This window comes from Bombus affinis, unplaced genomic scaffold, assembly GCF_024516045.1.
Source record: "Bombus affinis isolate iyBomAffi1 unplaced genomic scaffold, iyBomAffi1.2 ctg00000632.1, whole genome shotgun sequence".
Taxonomy (NCBI): domain Eukaryota; kingdom Metazoa; phylum Arthropoda; class Insecta; order Hymenoptera; family Apidae; genus Bombus; species Bombus affinis.
In genome coordinates, this window is record NW_026109241.1 from 1 (window position 1) to 6,538 (window position 6,538).

General features: G+C 36.6%; 1 long non-coding RNA gene across 1 annotated transcript; it reads left to right on the top strand.

Annotated features, from left to right (window-relative positions):
- Positions 1-587: 587 nt before the first annotated feature.
- Positions 588-1,195, top strand: LOC126928183 (uncharacterized). Its single transcript, XR_007716409.1, has 2 exons — positions 588-733; positions 802-1,195. It is a non-coding gene; the product is annotated as an uncharacterized LOC126928183 (long non-coding RNA).
- Positions 1,196-6,538: the final 5,343 nt, after the last annotated feature.

Sequence of the window (6,538 nt, forward strand, 5' to 3'; positions counted from 1 at the left end):
TTTTGTAATTTTTGTGAAATTACTGATATCAGTTCAAATTTGTGACAAAATACGGAAATAAATACGCGGGAAATTCTTAATTTTTATTCTAACATTTCTCTTAGATATTTTCGAAACTATGGTTCTTTACCCGGTCGTTTATAACATCTACGGAACTATTGGTGAATTTGTTCAAGAAGGAATATATTTACACAATGCACTCTACAATGTAGAACAGGATTTAAATCATGATTTATTCAGTTATTCACGACTTCCTTATTCTCTCTCCATCCTCTTTATTGCTTAATCCTTCATTGTGTCATCGGTATTTAACAATTTGCGTATATGTGGTTGAAATAGCGGTTCAAGTAACCGCAAAATGAGTTCCATTTACCACTGTTGAAGGCGATTAAGAAAGTTTAATTAAGGCCAACTACGATGGTACGTATGGACGTTTGAATATTCGCACAGTGGATAAATTCCCGGCGACGAGGACTCGTTCAAGCATGTCAACTCTTTATCTTAAACCGTTTTAATTACGATGGGACACGGAGTGGAATCCGCTAAGTCGATATGTGCAGATGGCATTGACGTGCACCTCAATACAACTACGATCACGTGAATGAAGTAAGTCTGTTCGTGGCTCCTTATTCTACTGCGAGAGTCCTTGCGTTTTGAGTATTCTCAGAAGAATCATAATGCAACGAAACGTAGCTATTACCACGCTTTTTAGCTTCAATAATTCTTATACAAGGTATTTTCTATTTTGTCGTTAAAAAGGTAAGGGAATTTTCAAGCGAAAATAAGAGAAATCTGTTGTAGCGAATTTCACAGTAAACGCTTTATTACAAAGTTATCAGCCACTATTGAACACAGTTTGAAATATAAAATATGCGCATGGGAACAAATTTGTTGTTGCAGAATATATAAAAGTAACAACGCAGGAAGAATTAACACAACTAATTAATAAGTTAGTTGTTGATATTTGATAATATTCTCGCGATATCTTCAATATAATAAATTTGATTTATTTATTTATGATTTATGACGAGTTGGTCGACTATTTTTACACATTTATGGGAATTTTCAAGCTGCAAAAATACACAGAATATAAAACATAAAAAATGTATTTGAGTATTTTATTTACAAGTTCATGTCAGGTCTTACTAACGAAATGTTGTTATTTGTTATATTTAATAAATAAAATAATTCTCTACCTCGGGTGCATTTTTTAAATCAATTTTATATCCATAAAAATATGCACATTTGCATAAATAGTTTACTGCTAAATTTTATGTAATATCTTTTTCTTATTTTCACTGTAGATTATGCTCTCATAGTTTGACTAAAAAAATTTTACGTTTTACACACCCTACGTGCGATACATATATCACATAAGCGAATTATAACTCGGCTAACATTTCTCACACGTTAATTTGGAAAAATATCGGCGATCGTACAGCAATAGAGTCAATAGGGGATCTTTTCGCTTGAAAGATCGACGAGCAACTTTTTAATTCGCTACAATCTGCAGTTGTTTCAATATTTAACCGTATCGTGATACGTTTTAGTCCGTTTGTATACAATCTGTATGAAACAGAATCATAAAGCTTTTAATCCTGTTCAAGCAATCTAGTGAACCATAATGGCATGCATTCCTTTATTGTGAATTCTGCCGTAAAAACAATAGATGTTATGAATATTTCTCATACTCTTTCTCGATTTACGTGCACATGGATTAATAAATATCTATAATAATTGTTTCGAGAACCTAAACACCCACGGAAGGATATCAATTTGGGCCAGAAAAAGAACTCCACCAGTGAAAAACAGCATCGATCTCAAAAAGTAAAATTCTAGCAGTAAAAAGAAAACAGCACACGCGTAACAAAAAGGACGATCTAACAATAAAAATAATGTTTAAGTGGGCGTAACAATATCAGGAGGATTTTAGAAATGAGAGAGACACTTTGACGATTACGATAGAAGAAATTACAATACCAGGAAATAGTAGAAAAACCAACGTAAAGATACAAAATCAAACGGATATCATCGATCAAAAGGCGCAGAGATTGCTAAAAGAGATTGCAACGATAAATGAAGGTATTGGAGGAAGAAAATTCTATCGACGAAAGAGATAGAAAGAAAGAAAGAACGTGAAAAGGAGAGGGGCGAATTGCACGATGTCTTGACTCGGAAACGATCTGCAAATTCCTAAGATATTCTAGGGTTTATAGGGGCGTATGCCAGAAATCCAAGGACGACTTAAGGTACAATGGAATTGAACTATAAAGTTTTCAACGCGAAAGTACGATAGTACCATCTACGTATACATGTTACACATCGATATCATGTTATGCGTGTAACTGAATGTCGCTTGCATCCACCCATCACCTTCTGCCATTACAATTATATTAACTTTCCATGAATATCATCGCAATAAATCAAGAATCCATTTAATGCACCGTAGCTGTAACATTTCTATGCGAACTTATATTCAGCGATTCCTTATCGGTAGAATATATTAATTTCCATCGAGATCTGATCGATGGAATGAATTATGCTTGGTTACCGCGTGACGGCCACCTCGACATCAACGTGGTAAACGACGTCAATGGTGAAACTCGATCAGGTTGATCGAAATCGAAGGATCACCGATTCACAGGGGTAGCTTGCTATATCGCGACCGGTCGACGGCCGGTGGGGGTTGCTTCCTGGGTCGCACTTTCTGGTGTGGGTAGAGCAACCACCGCCAGTAGTATCACGGTGACGAGCAGACGCGGTTGTCTTCTACCTTTCTCGCCGATTTCTTGGTTTTCGTTCAGTATCCGCTACGGCCACCCTCGAAACGACGTTCATCAATCGTAAGTAAATTGTCACTATTCTACGACACGTAAATTCCTCGAGACATTTGAATCTTCCTTCCCGGATTTTCGCCCCGTTTGTCACTTTGCCTCCTTTTGTCCTTTCGCGCGTCTTGTGTGATCAATGACGGGACGTGGAAATCAAGCGTAGATCAAAGTAAAAGTGAGGAAAAGTTTGTGTAACGATACTCTGCTCTATTGATATTTCTAGGTATGTGTGGAATTTCTGGCGCTCAATTCAAAAATAAAAGCTGCACGTTCGATCGGTAAAACAGTCGATCAACTCCTAACGTTCCGACGCAGTTACGTTGCACAAAGTGTACATTTTAATCGATAAACTTGCATGTATCGCGTAAATGATGTTTTTGTAAGAACGGTGCGTGCTTTTCATCGATTTTATTGGCTACGGGCAATCTGTTCCATAGAGTCTATTTAGATTAAACCACAGTTTTTCGTCGCGTGAGACCAGACCGCAGCATCTAACAATGCGATGTCTATAGTCACGTCATTGCATTACACGCCCCCCTCGTCGGTTAAACGATCAATTTTAATTACGCGCACGAAATTGTGCCGCTAATTTAACGAGTAACTGACATGCCAGATCTCGTCACTAATCTTCTTGTTCGACACTCAATGATGTCTCCTTCGTTTTATTCAAATTGTATGCAAATACGCGTTGGATAGTTATCGCTCCGACGAAGTTACCGCGCGGACCACGACATCTATGTTCGATATCAACGTGAAAATTCAACGACACGAACTTTGAATCGGACACAAGAGGTTAGGAATTTGCAGTTTGCTTTGCATTTTCTAACTAATATAACTAGACAGAAGCTGAACTATCTAAGGATGATAGAGCGGATGACTATTTCTGGAAATTGAATTATTATTTTATCGCTAGATAAAAAGAAACATTCACTGGCGAACACTCCCTTACCCTCACGCAGGCACTAGCTGTACACACATGCACATATCTTAACCTAAGCCTACGTGTCTCGTAAGAACTGTACCATCTCGTTGTTGTCTGCTGATTTTAAAACTAAACAGAAGCTGTATTCCTTTAAACTATTTACAATGTAACATTTATCCTAACTCATACATTAACGCTACAATTAATAAATTCAAAGAACGCCGTTTCGGGGATAGCAGAGCGTAGGTAGAGATTTCTACCAAAGCTATTAGTCGAGAAATTCTGATTAATTAACATTACAAGTGGCAATTTCCTAGAGAGAAACAAATCAGAATTATTTTGTCGAGGACTGTTACGTGTTAGAGTACGTAGGGGTATTTTGTAATTTGCATTTATCCGGTATAACTTAATATATGGAAATTTATATTTTTATTCGTGTTTTTAAATTTTGTTCATTATATTTGTCTTAATCTTGTTTCGATTAAGATTTTCATTAGAATATTTCTATACGAGTCTACCGTGTTATCTGTTTGACAGATTCAATAACAAATTAGGATTGTTCTTTCGAAATAGAATTGTGACACGTTGAATAGGAAATTTTCTAACTTGCATCCTTGTGGTGAAAAATTTATATGCTTTTCAATCTGAAAATTTTACTTAAAGGAAACTCGCCTTTCCTTTAGAACTTATGCTTTTCGTTGAATTTTGATCGATTTTCATTGTGAATTACTACGCTAATTTTGTGCAGAGAAACAAACACAGATTTGTTCTTTTGATAGAGATCTGTTTTATGTTAAATGGAAAATTCCTACGTAAAGGTTTCGTCCATGGCATTTTCCTACCGTCTTGATCGTTGAACCTCGATCGATAGAACGTCTCTAACGATATTTTAACATTCCGGTTATTTTGATAATTGAACGTTCCACGGGAGAATGATTCTCCATGACTTATTATCGTGTTTGGCCTCCTTGCTTCCGTGACGATCAATATTTGGATCGTGGCTTGCTTAGGATGCTTAAGGTTAGATTAACTCGTATTTTTATGCGTCCCCAGCTCGCGTTATCGGATCGCGCACCTTTTACGACCAATTTCCCGTTTCTTTCCGGCATTCTGCACCCGATCGCCACATTTACGGCGTCGAATCGATGAAAATGTAACACAAAGGTTGCAAAGATGGACAACGAATTACGTAACACAAAGGTTGCCAGCACCGACGAAGAATTCCGTGATGCATTCAGACAACGCGTAAGAAACCGACTCGTTCTCTCTCAGAAGCACTTTCGATTAATTTAACATCGAACTGGTCTATGAAAAGCTTTCAGAAATTACATTATTTAGGAAACCGGTGGTGAGATGCATTCGCGATTCGAACGAGATCAAAGGAATTTTCTCGAATCTTCTAATTCGATTTTAGAAAAATACGATCGCGAGCTGCCTTTATTGTTACATCCTTGCGTTCGTAGTGTCGCACGTATATTCTAAAAGTGTCACAACTGAAAACTATGAGGAAAGAACACGATAAGTTTCTTATTCTCTTTTGATAAAAAACAGCTTTATAATTCAGTACGCCGTCGATCAGCCTATTACCTCAATTGCTTTTTGACTCTGGAAGTAAACATACGTTTCCCCATTCTCTTCGCAAATTTTCGAAATTTATCTTGTTTCATTCGTTTATTCATACGGGCAATACTCTTTGGTTTAAGCATAATCAACACGAACATACATTTATCAACGTTTTACGGTTTTATCCACTTTACCCGGAAACACGTGCGTATCTCGAGAACAATAAAACAGATATTACACGATTTCGAGGGGTTTATCATGGTGATGTTTATTTCACCCCGAAGAGTCCTTGAAAAGCCCAATATTTTCTTATTCCACGTTCCTGCAACCACCATACAACATCAAAACATTTTCAGAACATTACCTGCTTCTACTACTACGTACTTTCCGCATAAAATATTATCGAAATATTAAATCTCAAACTTGATATATCGACATTATTGGCGTTATCCATTTCTCCGGTAGACTTTATACATCATTGATGGTTCTAAAAAGAGCTGTTTATGCGAGTACGTGTGTATGCACCGAAATACTATCCCTGAAACGACTAGTCGTTTCTAGATGTTTAATACAACTTCGCATCCTTCTTAAGAATTAATGTCCGGATATGGGTTTATGCAAAAAATATAAATAAGAAGCGCTTCAACGTCAGTTATGAAAATATGAAAAAAAAAGAATATAGTTCCCATTTAAAAAACACAAGCGTTACTTTCACAGGGCTTTTCAAAGTTATTCCAGCATAAAATAAATATCGGCATAATATGACCCCGTCAAAATTGTATAACATTTGCCTGAAAATCAATTTTCTTGTCTCATCTATAGTTTTCGAAATATTTCCAGATAAAACTGACACACTGTATAATTGGAATATGGCGTTTGTCATACGTGATACAAAGACGAAGACGAATGTCAAGCGTTTTAAATGTATTCTTATAAACGTGGGCAACGATTTACAGAAAAAGCGTAGCTGGCGCGTGAGCGAGTGGCGTGGTCACATATACGTTTAACACAACTAAATATCGGATGTATAGAATAAGGGAAATTTTCTGAATGTCCCCGGAGAAACATCGAGCTCCGATAGCTGCAGAATTTCCCAGCAATTTATAATATAGTCGTTTGCAATTTTGAAGACAAATGTAGTAGCATTGGCAATGAATCTATGCGGTTCCAACGTAAACAACCCGAGAGACGTTAAAAGTAAATCGTAGTTTTAAAAAATTGC